Source organism: Pantherophis guttatus, chromosome 2 (genome assembly GCF_059756535.1).
Source record: "Pantherophis guttatus breed Tessera chromosome 2, ASM5975653v1, whole genome shotgun sequence".
NCBI classification, from domain to species: Eukaryota; Metazoa; Chordata; class Lepidosauria; order Squamata; family Colubridae; genus Pantherophis; species Pantherophis guttatus.
Window position 1 is genome coordinate 52508724 of NC_142064.1, and position 16144 is coordinate 52524867.

General features: G+C 35.3%; 1 long non-coding RNA gene across 1 annotated transcript; it reads left to right on the forward strand.

The window, feature by feature from the left end:
- Nucleotides 1–2988: 2988 nt before the first annotated feature.
- On the forward strand, nt 2989–9812 carry LOC132711403 (uncharacterized). The gene is made up of 2 exons (XR_009622248.2): nt 2989–3061; nt 9617–9812. It is a non-coding gene; the product is annotated as an uncharacterized LOC132711403 (long non-coding RNA).
- The last annotated feature ends 6332 nt before the right edge of the window (nt 9813–16144 follow it).

Genomic DNA, 16144 nt, shown 5'->3' on the forward strand with positions numbered 1-16144 from the left:
TTCAACAAATGCAATTACATTCTTTCTTTACTAGAAAAAGTGAGGTAAATGGAAGGTTGGGCCAAGACAGCTTGTTACTTGAAATAAAACCTGACTGTAATATTCAGAACCAGTTCTATTGATGACTAATGTATGGTAGGCAATTCTTTGACATACAATGTGATTCTTGAATTTATTATTTTCTTATTTTCTGATTTCATTTATAGATGCAATTTCACTGATGACTAAGTAATGTAACATACTTCTGTGACATTGGAGCAAATAGTTGCCATTTACTTAATATCAAGATGCCTATAACTTTCACTGAAAATGTTTTAAATTGTTTTAGGATCTTGATAATCACATTTCCCCCCTCCCTTTTTTTTAAAGTTTGAGGTTGTATGACACTTTTTGCTTGCTCCATGGTTATCTATTATATTTGACAAATTGTTTTTAAAAAATAGTATTAATCATTTAAGACTCAAGAGAACATTGATATACTCTTTTCTATGGGTTCAATTTTTAAATTTTCTGTTGGGAACATTGTGTGGCATTGTGTCTAAGCAGTTTATCATTTGGCAGAATGCCAGACACCATTACTATACTTCAGTAACATGCTGAGCAGGGAAGGAATTCAATGAAAATATTATGGAAACCTCAAAATCATTCTAATAAATCAAATATCAGAGTAAAATGAATACACATTGAAAAACAAGATGCCCAATGTATCTTTTCAAGCTGATTGACAGAAGTATGGGAAGATACACAACATCCACAATATGTCTACATACCATTTCAAATCTTCTGGGGTTACAGATGTGTACATTTTTCTTCTGCGGAAACAACCACTATTGAACCTCTTCAACATTTTGCATCCAAATAATCCGTTGAACTTCTTCATTTTGTATTTACTGCCATGACCTTTTTGCTATTACAAATCATAATTAATATCAGATAATGATAAAAGAAAAGAGTGAGTTGAGATTTGTCTGCTCCATTTCAGGATGATGAAAATGTGTTCAAAATCACTTTGGAATTGGCTGATTCTTATGCACAAACTTAGCTTGAAATATTTTCATTCCTATCCAATATCTGAGCTAACAACCACAGCTCTCTGCAAACATAGGGACACCCAAACATCTGATAATGAGTCCACATGTATTGTACATTAATTCATGGAATAAATTTGTGGTCATAAACATTATCTGAGCTGCTACTATTCAACCCTGTCATTATCAAGCAAACTGAACAGCCAGTGTAGGCGACAAAGGATCCACTGAAGCAGATTATGAGACATTGATCAATACAATTGCCAACTTTTCTCACTGCTCAGTATACTTGGTATTCAACAGTGGGGTGATTCTTCTGAGATTCTACTGAAAGGACATCTCAAGATATTCCTTATATATCCCAGCACACATAAAGTTAAGGATGTGCAAAACAAATAGTAATATACTCTGGATGCCACTCAGCCAGAATCTATTTTTTAATGTCGTTATATTGCAGAAACTAGTGTTTCCTAGAAACAGTAAATGTAGACCAGGATGGCTGTTGCTATTACAGAGTTGCTGTTACTAGCAAAGAATCAGTTACCAGTCTGATTATTTAGATGTCTCTGGCACATAGAACATGTCACATAAAGGAAAACACGAATAAATGTTGAGGAAATTGGAGCAATCTTCCATACGGTACTACTTGTATTTCTCAATCTATTCAAAGCATTTTGAAGACTGTCATACAATGATTTTCACTCTTGTTAACTTTGGTAAGCCAAAAAAGAGGCAGGGAATACCAGAAATCAATCATTTCTTCATCTGTCCAACAAGACGGTGAAAAAAAACCCACTTAGTGCTCCACTTACTGAACTACACTAATTACTAAGTAACAAAAATCTATTCACTGAAAGTGGGGAAAACTAAAAGACAGTCTTTCAGCTTATATTCAGGAAGGGGCTTTCTCTGAATTGCAATGATAATTGTGAATTGTATTGTACAGCCTCTCTATGTTGTGGGAGATGGAAAAGAAAATAATGGCTTCTACGTCTGGAAAGTCAGAGAAATCAAGTGAGCCACTTTTTATAAGAACAAAAATACAGGAACTGTGTAACTGACCAGAAACTGACCACTGTAGATCAGATTCATTGATAAACTTACTTGTGGAATCAAATGTAAAATTCTCTGTTCAGGCAGAAGGAGGCAGGAAGAAGCACAAGTTCCTGAAAAAGGGAAAACAACAGCCTCGTGGAGCTCTAGCACCATAAATCTCAGGATTTTGTCATTTGAGGGACACCACAATTGGTCCAGAAGAAACCGCTCTTTGCTGTCCAAGGAGACAGTAGCATGCAATTACATCCCTTCATTGCTGATATAGGAATAAAACTAAAAATTCTTGTGCAAATATTTTTAACTGGGGCATTTGCAACTGTTTAACAAGCAATTGAGCCGTAATATTTTTTAGGCTGAAATAATTTCTTCACTATAACTTATTAGGTTCCACTAAGTTCATATTGTTATTTTGTATGATGTGGAAAGACTCTGAGTATTTGACCTCATAAACCAGTTTTTTTAAAAAAATCAATGCCTGGGCACATAGTATATCGGCACAAACAATATTTTGTTTTTTTGTGTGTGTTTATATATTTCAGACCCAGAGAATTACTCCAAGCAATGGACACCATATAAAAAGTAAACCATAATAAAATCCTACAAGTCAATAAAAGCCTAAATCACCTGTAATATAATGGGTACAGTGTTGATAATTCAATCCCTGAAAGCCTTCCAGACAAGAAAACTAGCAATAAAGCCAACAAGCCCTTATTTACAGATATAGAACAGTGTATCTAGGGCAGGGATGGCATTACCTAATTGGATAATGAAACATCTACAAGAAAACTGCCAACTTCAGAAAGTACTAAGAATCCAGTTAATAGAATATTCTGGATGTTCTATAGAACAGGACAGGATGCTTTGTTTTTCCCCAGAATACACCACTCCAGCCATTCCAGAATGATTCTGAGAAAATGACTTGTGATTTGTCAAGCTGTGCTCCAACGTCATGTGGAAGGTTATTCTTCTCTAAAGATGTAAGTTGTTGTTCTTTTCATTTGATCTGCAGTTGTATTTTCATATTTGGCTGGTGAATGAAATAATTAAGGTTTTGATGCTGAAATGATCCCTTTTCTATGAATGGATGATGAAGGACTAATGCCTTCATAGCAGGATAATGGAGAAGATGGGAAAAAACTTGAACAGCTGCCTTTCCATAAATACATTGGTGTTCGTGTGAAAACTTCCACAGTGAGGGTGACTTTCAACAGTGCAGGGTTTATTGAGAGAAAAAAAGAACTTACACACAAAACAAAAACAGAGAAAATTTAGCTTAGTTCTCTTTCTATAACATAAAATATCATGTTTCCACTCTGAGATAATTTTGCAGAGCTACAGAAGCCAGAGCGCTTCCATAGCTATTTTGAAGGAAGAACATCTGTTTCTAGCTATAAATCTGTCGTATAACCAGTAAATCCCAACAAGGAGACATTACCAGTTTATAAATTGAAGCTCACAATAGCAGAGATAAAAAGAATATGTCTCACTGAACAGTGGCAATGTCATCTCGAGTTCACTTGCAAGCATAACAGTTCTCAACCCACACTTTCATTATGGTTTTATAAGTTGGACTGCTTACTACAGGGACTGAGTCTTGATGATGCTCGATGCCAGATTTTCTAGGTTTTTAAAGAGATCTTAAACTGGACAAAGAAACAGCACAACAAGAAGGCTCCCTGATCCTTTATCATCATGCTGTGTGCTTGACTTCATGAATAAACTGACAGGAAACATAATCAATGATTAAGCACCAATGTCTTCCTTAGGGATAAGTAAACAGCTTGATCTTTGTGAATTCTAATACAAATCTGTTCTATATTTCCTAGAGCAATGTGTGACTCAAAATATAGTACCCTTGTCCAAATATCATTTTTACAAAAGCCCTAAAGTCTTTTCATAGATTTTTTTTGAGGGGGGGGAGACAAGGATTTATGTGTATTGTTTTTACAATATATATATATATATATGAATTAAGTCAAGTTTATTGTTAGCACTAGTCTTCCCCCCCCCTCTTTCTGGGCAAAAGCAACAGTGAGGAAAGATGCAGGGTTTGGATTTTTAGCACAGAAAAAGGGGGTGTTGAGAGATGTCTCCCTATTGCTTACTGTGGGAAAGTAGAGAGGGAAAAATTTCTCCCTATCTCATCAGATGAGTAGTGGGGTTCATTGAAAAAGCTGAATGGTGGGAGAGTCAGGATAGACAAAGGAAAGAAAGTGCACATAGTTAAACTACAGAGTTCAACTTTTATGAAGAAAGAGTATGACTCACCAATTGTGGGGGGCTTTTTAGAGGCAGTTAGGCAGCATCACAGAGAACACGCTATATGTGGCTTATAAGACTTCTTTAAGTCTTTTTCATTCGAATTGATTACTAGTAATTTAAATATTTTTTTCTCATATCGGGACTGATTTGTATTTCATTTCATTTTACCTTCTATTGTTGACCACATGGAATATCTTTTAGGACAAAGAGAATAAATTTACTACTGTCCTAGGATACAAAGATACGTTGTAGAAAATATTAGATACCAGCAGAAATGAATATTCTATGTTAAATTAGAAGTGCTTTTTATGTCACAGCTGATTTCTGCATCCAGTTGACTTTGCTAGGTGGTAGAATCAAGAAAAAAAAATCCAGAAGTCAGGGTTGTAAGAGACTAGGAACAAACATTTGATAAAATGTTAAAAGTGTAGCTACTGTTTATATTTTAAATATTGTTTAAATGATGCTGTTAATAGACTTCACTAGGACTGCAGATTTTGACTGTAATTTTATACACACAAGTTCTGTGGCATTAATTGTAGTTACCTCTGAGTAAATGTAGAATTGTACAAACAATTTAGCAACCTGCAATTCCTATATATATATATATATATATATATATATATATATATGTATGTATGTATGTATGTATGTATGTATGTATGTATGTATGTATATAAATTCTTCATGCTGCTGTATCCTTTTCTAGGAAGCCTAAGAAGGTTAGTCCTCCCCCCCACAAAACTCGCTTTGTCTATGTCATATGATGGCTTAAGTCAATATTGCTCTGTAGTAAAGAAGCTATGTAGTTGTACTCCTGATAAGTTTGAGATTAGTTTTCAAATTAGGGTTACATTCAACTATGCCAATTAGAGCTACAGTTGGCTGATTTCCATCTAAAATAGACCTAGTACTCTGCAAGTACTAAATAACAGACTTCACAAATTCGTTTTAGTGTTTTTACTTTTTCAGATTATTTTGGAAGAAAATTAAATCAGATAATTTAACTAATTAATATCAATGACTCTCAAACCTGAGATCCAGTGTAAGTACAGGGGGAAAAAAGAACAAAAAATCCTTGAATTATTTATAGCTAAAATGTGTCAGCCCAATGTAGCTAAAATCTCTCATGGCGACAGCATGCCCATAAATGTACTAATAAAATCCATATATAGATTACAGTACAGCCAATAATAAATTAAAACAGTGTTAAAAACAATAGACAGTAAGAGAATAACCAGAAAGAAAAAATAAAAGTATCATGGGATAAATTTTAATCATAAAATCATAAAACAAGAAAACTAGATCCTTGAAAGGACTACAAGTTTTTATTTACTTATTTATTTATATCTTGCCTTTATTATTTTAATAAATAACTCAAGGCAGCAAACATTTTTTAATACTCCTTCCTTCCTTCCTAAAGTATTTTTAATACTTCCTATTTTCCCCACAACAGCTCTGTGAAGTGAATTTGGCTGAAGTTCTTTGTCTCATGTCAAAATAAATAAATAAAAATATAAATTACCAGCCCCACTCCCCCAAATCAGATTAGGCATCAGGTATACATTCCCGTTATAAGGGACGGGATGGCTCAGTGGCTAAGATACTGAGCTTGTCGATTGAAAGGTCAGCAGTTCAGTTCTTTGAATCCCTAGTGCCGCATACCGGGGTGAGCTCCCGTTATTTGTCCCAGCTTCTGCCAACCTAGCAGTTCGAAAGCATGTAAAAAATGCAACTATAAAATTAGGAACCACCTTTGGTGGGAAGGTAACAGCATTCCGTGTGCCTTTGGCATTTAGTCATGCCAGCCACATGACTACGGAGACGTCTTCGGACAGTGCTGGCTCTTTGGCTTTGAAACGGAGATAAGCACCGCCCCCTAGAGTCAGGAACAACTAGCACATATGTGTGAGGGGAACCTTTAGTTTTACCTATACATTCCCGAGGGACATGTTTTTTAATGAATGGCTTCAATTGAAAAGACCACTTGCCTTATTTTAAAGAAGGGAGGGCATATGGAATAAGGCCTTTTTTATGATGATCTCAGAACACTGACAGAAAGAGATGAAAGTAAATACAATGCCAATATCTGGGTTTATAGATTAGCAGCAACAATTTGAGAACAGGACCAAATGGGAACCAGCATTCATTAAGTTGATGTTCAAATTGACAGTTTCTTTAGAATGATGTAACAGTCAATCATAGTAAAAGCAGTAAATTGTCAAAATGTGACAGCACCCAGCTATAATTATTTATATCTTTTAAATCCAATTATTTCTCTTCAGGTGTAGTTTCATTACCCCTTCTTTAATGAGACTGAGACCAATCCTTCTTTTAAAAAGGGATGTATGGCCTATTAGACTCAGATACTGATCTCATCTTACTGAATGTAAGAAAATACAAATTGTGGGAACAAAAAGAAAACCTTACTCAAAATTGAATAATTCCTCTGCATGTATTGGTCTAAAAGTTGAATATCAATTGGAAAAATCCAATCGGTATGTGATCCTTGAATCACCCAGAAAATGTCAGAAATTGAAATGATAGATGGTAAAAAACATGGTAGAAAAACAAAAGAAAAAAGTTTCTTCCTGTTCTGCCCCAGCTTTGGATTTCTGAGGATATTGACACACACACCAATGGTCCTTATCAGATTTATTAAGTAGCAAGAATAAACCAAAGTCTGGCAAAGGTTGGCAACCAGCCACGAAAACAAAATACAATAAGACTTTTCCAAGAATGCTCTGATGATAATTACAAGTTGTTTCTTAGTTGAAACTTACTAACCGTGTGTGACTTAAATAGGCTAAGGGAGTGGCCAATTATCCTCAAGCCTTACTCTCGAGGAGACCTCCTCCTCCTGAGTAGCCACTCCTGCCTTTTGGCAACCCTGCGGGCTTGAGCATTGAGGAGAGGCTCCTCCACTTCACTCTCTCCACTTGAAGGAGCCTCTGGAGGTTCTGAAGGCTCTGCCTCTGTCCACATCCTCTTCAGCCTCCTTGCTGTCCGACGCGAGCGCCAGCTGCGCAGGCTGCTGGCGCGACACCACACCAGCCTCCTCATCGTCGGGATCAGCCACAATCCGCGCAGGCCACTGGCGGGCCACAACACTTCCCTTCTGAACACCATCATAATTCTAATAAATAGAGAAGGGAAGAAACTTTTTTCTTTTGTTTTTCTACCATTTTACTATCTATTATTAATGGAAAGATACAGTATATTAATGGAAATTTTCTCAGCAGCAAGTATAAAGAATACATAATTATATCCATAATTTTTAATCAGTTAAAAGACTTTTAAAAAGCCTAGCTTTGCAACCTAGTTCAGAAATTTTGACTTTCTACACCAGACTTTGGACTTCAAATATTGAGCTGTAGGGCTGTAGAGATACCAGGACTGAGTATAGTATGACTATAGTATAGTTAAAAAACAAAATAAAGTATTATCCAAATCCAAATATGTATATAAAAATCAGGATCTGTTATTTTTTTCTGATTCATTTGCTTATTTTGGAAAGTGGGTAACAAGTTTAAATAAGCAACACTCACGATAGCTTATCACAATCATAAATTCATATTTGTGTGATAGGAGGCTTTGCCTAATCATAATAATTTAGACTGTAAAAGAAATATTGGAGTAGGATTCATATCTTAATACAGAAAATTCTTAAAGCGAAGATCAAGATGAAACCAGAAACTTTTCTTTGGGCTTAATGGAAAAAGATTGGAAAAAAAAATTGGAACTTTGATCATATATGCGTTGACGTCAGCAAAACTACTGTATGCACAAAAATGGAAGGACATTTCGATCCCTACCATGGACGAATGGCTACAGAAGCTGATAGAGTTGGCAGAAATGACTAAATTGACCATTTTGATCAAAGAAAAGATTATAATAAGAAACTTTTGTTTCTACTTGGAGACTGCTTCAGGTCTTTGTGCTTGAGGAGGGGAAATGAATCTTTGATTTTGGATTTTACTGATTAGATTGATTTGTTATTATAGAAATGGCTAGTTTATACTATTAAGGAAAAGTAATAAAAGTTGAGGTTCAACGTTAATGCTTTATTCTACTGCAACAGAGGGAGTCGGAATTAAATTACTCCCGCCCCCCCGCTCTCCTCCTCACTTTTCTTTCTCTTTCCCATCCTCACTGTATCCTACTATTTGCTTTTGTATTTTATTCTATAATTTAATAAACATTATACAATTTGTAAAAAGTAATAATTTAGACTGCAGAATGCCTAAATTCCAAGAGTGTGTTAAATCAAGAGATATTCTAGGAAACATTTGTGTTCCCCTTGTCCTGACAGAGCTGGAAAAAAAAAATCATAGCTGAAAGCAGGGGAAGACAACATATTGCCTACAAGTGCCATGATGCCCACAGGCTTTTTACTTAGGTATCTCCATGCTTCCCATTACCTTGCTCTGATTTTTAAAAATATTCTTTTAATTAAAAAACACAATTCAATACGAAGGTGGCACGCTGCAAAAAATAGTGCCAGCTCTTTATTAACAAGAATGCCTTTGGGCACCACATAGACCATGTAAGTATTCAGTATCAGAAAATAAATTGCAACCAAGTGCTTTGTTTTGAAATGTTAAGTTGGAGTAATAGAATCTGGAAGGAGTTAGAGAGAGGTGGGGAGTAATCATACTAGTTTAAATAGAAATGTGGAAACTGGCCATGGGAGACTGCTCACAGTTCTCAAAATGAAACCTATCCCAGATTAAAACATGATTTTCTATTTAATCATTTTGTTCCCAGCACTGAACCTCTGACGACTTGCAGTGCTTTAGCACTTGGTTTACAAGGTACACTAGAGGGAACCTGAAGCAAGATGGCAATAATAGGAAACACTGCAGCATATAAGTCAGACAAGACCAAGTATGCAAGCTTGCATATCATGGAAGTGTAAAATGAACCAGGCAAACTTAATCCTGTCTTCTTTCAACACTTTATCAGCTTTACTTAACCTAGAGAACTGAGAAGTCTGAAGTGTCAGTTCTCTTAGCGAGTGTTTGGTTGAGTGAAAATCTTTTAATGGAAATTGTGAACATGCCTTAGAGACATTCCCTTGTTTCTTTTCTAGAGGAGACACCTGGACTTATACTTGGAAATATAATTGCAACGATTTTATACAGATGCTAAAACAATTGGTTAATATGAAACCTAGGGTTTTTTTTTTTTTTACTGTATATAAGGAAATTACTGCTTTCCCAATATTATTATAGAGTTCCTAATGGAAATAAATTAAATTTATATTGTAGGCCACCGATCAAAGGAATATAAACGTATGGGAGCAGGCCTCAACAAACTTTCAAAGGAAGAGGAGAAAGAGGAGAAGAAAAAAGGGAAGAGAAAAATTAATGTTCCTGAAAAATTCAAATGTTAGGAAGAGTGAACATTACAGTGAACATTTCAAAGAAAACCTCAGTGTAAAAGTAAAAGTATATGTTCTGTTTATTGAGACTTCTGGCTTAAATCATTCAGAAAGTGTAATAGGTTTCCAGTGGCAACAAAAGGCTTTTGAAAGGAGATATTCACCCTGCCAAGGCAGAAAATCATTGGGTTTGACCTGAAATACACAGGTTACGAAAAGTGCTCACCTTTTTTCACCCTGAAGCAACACTTAGCTTGTGTATGTGTGTGTGTGTGTGTGTGTGTGTGTGTGTGTGTGTGTGTGTGTACCTTCAAGACATTTTCTTTTTTATTATTATTATTCCTGGTGACTGCCTGGACAAATTCCTTCTGTTTTCTTGGCAATGTTTTTCAGAAGTGGTTTGCCATTGCTTCTTTCCTAGGGCTGAGAGAAAGTGACTGCCTCAAGCTTACCCACTTGGTTTACTGCTCAAGTCAGGACTAGGATCCATAGTTCCTAGTTTATAGTGTGGGGTCTTAACAACTACATCAAACTGGTTCTCTAGCTTTCAAGAGGTGCACTGAAAACTGCATTCCAGAAAATGTTAGCTGAGTGAAGAGAAAAATCAAGTGCAATCTCATATTATATATACCAGGTGTGTCAAACTGGTGGCCTATGGGCCAGATATGTCATGCACAGGTCACCCTGCAACTCCAGCTCCACAAAGGCAAAAAAACGTCACAATACGTCACATGATGTTACGTGACATGATCAAGTTTGACACCCGTGATATATACTGAAATGTAGTTAACATTAAATACAGTTATTATTACCAGTGGGCAATGCAGTTGCTCAGAGGTTAAAATGCTGAGCTTGTTGGCTAGAAAATCGGCAGATCAGGTTCGAGACCCGAGCTTCATGTGATGGAGTGAGCTCACCCCAGATCATGCCAACCTAGCAGTTTGAATGCATACAAATGCAAGTAGATATATAGGTGCCACTTCGGTGGGAAGGTAATAGTGCTATGTGATGTCATGCTGGCCACATGACCATGAAAATGTCTTCAGACGACACTGGATCAATGGACTTGGAACAGAGATGAGCACCTTCCACTATAGTCAGCAATGACTAGTGGAGTAAAATCTGCAGGGAATCCTTTACCTTTTGTTACTATTATCATTAGGCAAGACAGAGGCATTCTCCTGTTTATTTTCCTACCAACTTCCCATCTATTCTAATCAATGGAAGAGAATTTGTTTTACAAATTATTTCAGAAGAGGAGAGAAATTGATGCATTCTTGCACTTATTTTATTAACTTTCAGTTCTAACGGTATTTAATAACCATTTAGTGTTCATACATCTACAAAGAATTTGGATGCGACAAGCTTGGGCTGCTGTGAGAAAAGTAGTTATGTATTCTTGGAAGGAGGCTTGCCTTCCAAATTCTTAAAAGTTGCTTTAATGAAATCTGTCAGCTCTCAGACTCTGAATGAATTTTGTATGGAAGGAGAAGCAAGACTGGACAATATGATTTTGTATAGTCTAGGTTTAACTCATTGTTCAGAAAGTGAATTGCAATGATGTAATTAAAGAAAGTTGCATAATTTCAATAGCCTGAATTTTTTTCATTAAATGTATTTTTCCTTTCATTTTACAATTGGATATAATTTAGGTATGGGATTGTGCGTGGTTTGTTTTGCAATTAAATTTTATTTTTTTAAAGTTTTTCCTTTGTTATTCATTATGATTGTAAAAAGACCGTAATACCAAAAAATCTATAGAATTGCATATTACTTTAGAGAAATCTTAGCTGTTTTGAGCAGAAGGTTTGTTGCTTTTCTAAACAGATACTTATTCCTGACAGTATACTTAGTCTTTATTTCTATGAAACCCTAAATTTTAGTGAAGCCAGGCAAGGATTTCACAAGTATTATTGCAGCATTTTAGCATCTGAATGTTGTCCCTCCTGCCTTCAGCTTAATTCATATGTGTATATCATACTTATGCAGCATATTTAGAATGCTAACAAATTTAGTGAAAAACCACCACCTGTGTTTTAAAACTAAAATAAACTTAAAGAGAATGACTGGGCTAAAAGAAAAATCCAAGGCGGTGAATTTGCCATGCATACTGACAGAGTTTTATTGAAGTCATTTATTATTAGTATTATAGAGGATGGAGTGAGTGCTTAGGCTGAATAGTTTTTAAGCCATTTTCATTACTCACAATATTGGAGACATGTACATATATGCAAATTCTGAATGACAAAATACTGCTTTGAAGGGTGAATGGAGCTTTTTCACACGCTTAGATGTATTTTCAACTTTATATTTTACTTTAATAGATTCTGGATGAAGCTCTAATTTTATTTAAACCTTTATCACATTTAGTTATACTAGAAAAGAACCATACGACCTTGGGCAAGAACATTTTTGAATATATTGTGGAAACACTATATATTGTTCCTACTTTGATATTACAATGACACTGGAGAAGAACTTCCAGAATCTCCAGTTAACAGGGTCAATAGACATTTGGAGAACCCCAAATAGAGAAGACAGTTCTACCTTGTAGAAGAACTCCAGGTAGCTTCACTCATCAATATTACGCTGGGTCACTTCCTCAAACTGATTTTATCAAGTAAAACTCAGTATCTGCAATATGTAAAATGCTCCATTTTCTTTCTCTCAAAGATGGCATCAGCTCTTAGAAATAATATTAACCCTATTTCATTTTTTCTCCCAAATGTCCAAAAAAATCTATCGAAAAAACCTGTTAACATATTCTTGCACAGAATTTATTTCCTTTTTATATGGAATAGATTTTTTTCAATATATATAGAGAAAACATGGATATGGAGAATAGACTAATAAAAATACAGATAAATCGGGGGGGTGTTTGCATCATCTGAGAGTGTATTATTTTAGCGAAACATTTTGGAAGAATCACAGTCCACGAGGAGAGAAGAAAATGGAAAAATAGGGATGTGATGGTTATAGCTTCTAGGAAGGTGAAAATGAATGCAATATTTGAGCTTCATCAAATTTCTGGAAAGTCAGGTGTGATTATATTGCATACAGTGAAAAATAATATGATACAATGAATAATTTGCTCTTTAAAATGAGCTTGTTCTTAAACAGGATTGCACCTAAAGTTAAGTTACAGCTTTTAAGAAGATATTTTTCAGATAAAAGTATAACAATTTTCTTGCCTGAGTTACAGAGGGAATTTGCATAAGTGTAAACTTATCCTTTATTAAATTACATTTGCTGTCTTATTAGACAGGATGCTTCCCACATACACTTCTAAGTGTAGTGCTGATGATTTTTCTGGAAGATTTGCAAGAAGGGATTGGTTAATAACGTGTACTTCTTTCCCTTAGACGCATCATACATAAAACACTATGTAATACCCTGTTTTCCCTAAAATAAGACATCCCCTGTAATAAGCCCAATCGGGCTTTTGAGCGCATGGCAATAAGGCCAAGCGCTTATTTCAAGGTTCAAAAAATATAAGACAGGGTCTTATTTTCAGGGAAACACAGTATTTATTCTATTTTATTATTTTATTTATCAGACTTTTATGCTCCCCATTTCACCTACAGAATTGACTATAAAATACAGAACTATATTACCATTTATTTTAATCACCAAAGGGCTATGCTTTGGGAATACTTAGCTTTTTCCCCAAATTTGATGGTATATCTGTGTAGAGTAGGATGATCTTTATCATTGTCAGTCCAAAAATCTTGGGAAACAGATACTTGATAAGTTTGAAATGGTTTCATCACCACCTGATACAAAGAAATACAGGCAGACCTCAACTTACAACCATAATGTAAAGGTGAAATTTTCAGAAACTGGCAAAAAACATTCCAAATCACAGTCATGTGACTTGGAACAGTGCAATAGCCCAGAAAGGTGAGCTGCTTGCCACCTTTACATTGTCATGTGACTGTGGTGTACATGCATATGTGCATGTAGCTGTCAGAACTTAAGAACGGGGTTATAGCTTTAGGGGATTTCATTGTAACTTTAAATGGTTGCTAAGTAACTGATAATGAATTCAGGATTACCTGTATTCCTTAACTTTAAGATGGTGTCACTGCTATCTGTTGAACTTGTGTTTGGCAAAATACAGCTAGATAAAACTATCAAAAAGGAGTGTCAATCACGGAAGTTCAGAGCCAATATAAGGAAATCAAAATTGGGAGTTTGAAGGAATCTACCCATAGTAATCTCATTGGTGTTCCCTCACTTTCAAAAGATCCATAAGGTCTTTTTTTTCATTTCATTCTTGAATATTCTTTGATTGCTGTCTCATGTTATGCGTTGATGTTATTTTCTTGTACTGTCTTCCAGTTAAGCCTTAAGTACTCCTACTGTGTGCTTAATGAAAAGAAGGACTAGGGAGACATGATAGCAGTGTTCCAATATCTCAGGGGTTGCCACAAAGAAGAGAGAGTCAAACTATTCTCCAAAGCACCTGAGGGTAGAACAAGAAGCAATGGGTGGAAACTAATCAAGGAGAGAAGCAATTTAGAATTAAGGAGAAATTTCCTGACAGTTAGAACAATTAATAAGTGGAACAACTTGCCTGCAGAAGTTGTGAATGCTCCAACACTGGAAATTTTTAAGAAGATGTTGGAAAACCATTTGTCTGAAATGGTGTAAGGTTTCCTGCCTGGGCAGGGGGTTGGACTAGAAGACCTCCAAGGTCCCTTCCAACTCTGTTATTCTATTCTATTCTTATTGGAACTTAGCCTCCTGGGCTGGGATGACTAATACTCTAACTCAAAATTCAGCTACGCTATCAAAATTTGCTAGGATAAAATATTTCACTGGTATCAATAGTGTCATGGTGAACTGGAGGAGTTTTTTTTTTTCAACTTCACTTTTGATAAAGGTAGAGATAGAATCATTTGTTCAGCTTCCACGGAGAGAGTAAAGTCAAATTAGCAAATATGAAGTGAGTGCTGATTGGCATGCACTTTTAGAGCTCAGGTGTGGGCTGAGCAAAAATTACTTGAAAGTGGTCCCTATGATTCTTACACCCACAGTAAATACATTTGGGGTCCAAAGACATCAAGGACAAAGACCATTTCCTCTCTAGTAATGTGTAGCAATTATAGTGTCACTCACTCAGTGTCATAGTGATATAAATCCTGCACACTTTGTCATTGTAGCACAATGATGATTGGATGATACTAAAAGATGTTATAAATTATTAGGGAGTAAATTGCTAAAGTGGTCAGATTAAAAATTTGTTGAAAATGGTTTACAAATAGAGTGGATGAAAGTGTGGCAAAGACTGCAGAGAGAAGATAATCCAGATATACTTGTAATGCTATAGGAAATAAATTGTGGGCATTCAAGTTTTTGTTAAACAGAGAGCAATAAATTAATATAATTGGAACAATGATTTTGCAGATGTTGAAATATATTTGAGTAAGTTAACATGATAAGTATGTATTCCTCCTTCGTAGCAATGTCACAAAGAAAGCATCAGTGTCTATATGTGCTCTTAGTATCTCCAACTTATTTAGGTCCCTGAAAATGTTTATGTTAGAACATTCTCTCTCCTTATCAGAGTTCCACACATGTGTCCCTATAAACAGGGTGTTTAATTAATCCAAAATATACAACTCTGTGGTGTTTCCAAGGCTGCCTCCCCCAATAAATGGAATGAAAAATGTGCAGATGTAGCATTCCTACACTCTGCATATCAATGTGAAGTATTCATATTGTAATGCCTTCAACAAAACCTTCACTCCCTTTCTTTCATATTATTTTGGCTTGCACAATGAAGCTTTCATATTACTTGGCCGAAGAGATTCTGTAATAAGCAGCTGATATAATAGGAACCAATATTATGCTAATATTTTGAGTTGAGATATATACAAAGAATGAATTGACGATTCAAAATGTTCCCATGCAACCCTTGTTCTTTCCCATAGGAGAAAAATATGTTGTCCTGTTTTAGCAATGGATCTTTGTATTACGTAGGATTGTTATTTCTAGATATTCCGTCTTTACTTCCTGACCCATTTGGAATCATTGTTGTCTGTACTTTACAATTATTTTGTTACAGTAATTTCTATTGTAGTTGCTGCATTGATGAATTAATATATGAAGTACAGAATAAATTGAACAAAATCCCACTAGACCCTTCTTTGGGATTTAGGGAACGTCCCACAGAAACAGTGCTTCTATTGAGAAGCAACCTTCAAAAATGTTTCTTTGTGCCTGACTGACCTAGATTACTAGACAGCATTAATTTTGAAAAGGGCATTGCTGAATAATTTCAGTTATTTCAATTATATTTTAAAAATGTATGGGCCTCTTTCAAGGGAGGGAACACATAAGAAATACCATCAAAGATGCTTCCTTTATAATAAAAGGAATTACATTTATATTGTTATTATTTAATACTATT